This window comes from Myotis lucifugus, unplaced genomic scaffold (genome assembly GCF_000147115.1).
Source record: "Myotis lucifugus unplaced genomic scaffold, Myoluc2.0 scaffold_79, whole genome shotgun sequence".
In the NCBI taxonomy this organism is placed as follows: Eukaryota; Metazoa; Chordata; class Mammalia; order Chiroptera; family Vespertilionidae; genus Myotis; species Myotis lucifugus.
The window spans coordinates 251,571-252,753 of NW_005871127.1; the positions used below are offsets into that span (position 1 = coordinate 251,571).

The window sequence follows — 1,183 nt, forward strand, 5'->3', positions numbered from 1 at the left end:
TTTCTCTCCTCTTTGGTGTTAGGTGGGGGGGCGGGGGGCGCCATTTATTCAAGCATCCTAACCAAGGTATATTGAACCAATTTTGGGGGAAAAGGTTTTTTTTTTTCCAAAACAAGTGCAAAGGTCATTTCCCCGGAAAAAAAAAACTCTCTGGGGGGAAAACCCAAAGAAAGAAATGCAGGGGAGGCCCGTACCTCCTCCATTGCAAGTCGGGATTGAATAATTTTTTGAGGGCTTGGAAGCTAACCAGGGGAAAAGGGGCTTTTTATTTTTTCTAAAGTCAACGACGGGGGGGCGAAAAAGCGGGGCCCCGAGCCACATGCGGCTCTTTGGCTCCTTGAGTGTGGCTCTTCCACAAAATACCGACTTCTGCGCATGAGCCACGAAGTTTCAATCGCACTGTACATGCACGCCCGCACCTGGTATTTTGTGGAAGAGCCACACTCAAGGGGCCAAAGAGCCGCATGTGGCTCGCGAGCTGCAGTTTGCCGACCGCTGGTCTATGGGACAAATGAAATAGTATCTTAGAGACCTGAGGATAGTAGAAATAAAATTAAAGAGTTTCAGTGAAACCGGTCACAGGAGTGGTTTCCTGATTTCAAATACCCACATCACACTAGGCTGAACGATAACCGCTAGGGATCTTGACACCATGTTAACCCGAAGACCCAGCGCCTAAGCAGTGATAATGCGTGGGGGGCAAATTAGCCTTGTGCTTTTATTTTTTGAAAGTTGTTATATATATATCTGTCTCATACTAAATCATCTACTCTAACAAGGTATATTCCTTGGGATATTAATCAATGCAACACAGGAAAAAAATGTTTCAAAGGTAATACTCCTTTCTCAACAAGAGCGCCCTTTATTCTTTCTCCTACACACAGTGAAAATGTTAGGCTTGGCAAAGTGAGAGTAAGGCCTCTGAGGAGGGATGGGAGTGAGGGTGGCTGTAGGGAGAGAAAGCTCTTGCTTTTATGTTTTCCTTTTCTGGTGGAAACAGTTTATTAAAGAATAGGAGGCAGCTGTCTCAGGGTGGTCGGTCTTATGGTTTCTATGGCCCAGAGGGCTGTCCTTGGGCCATCCATGGATGCCCCTGGCAGCTGTGCCTGGTGGGTAGGAGGGTGGAGCAGGGCTCTGAGTGGAGCTGCGCCTTCTCCTCGCTGACTTCCCTGTCCTCGCCCAT

General features: G+C 47.8%; 1 protein-coding gene across 1 annotated transcript in view; it reads left to right on the forward strand.

The window, feature by feature from the left end:
* Window positions 1-1,183, forward strand: part of FREM1 (FRAS1 related extracellular matrix 1) — a 118,346-nt gene that overhangs the window by 31,557 nt on the left and 85,606 nt on the right.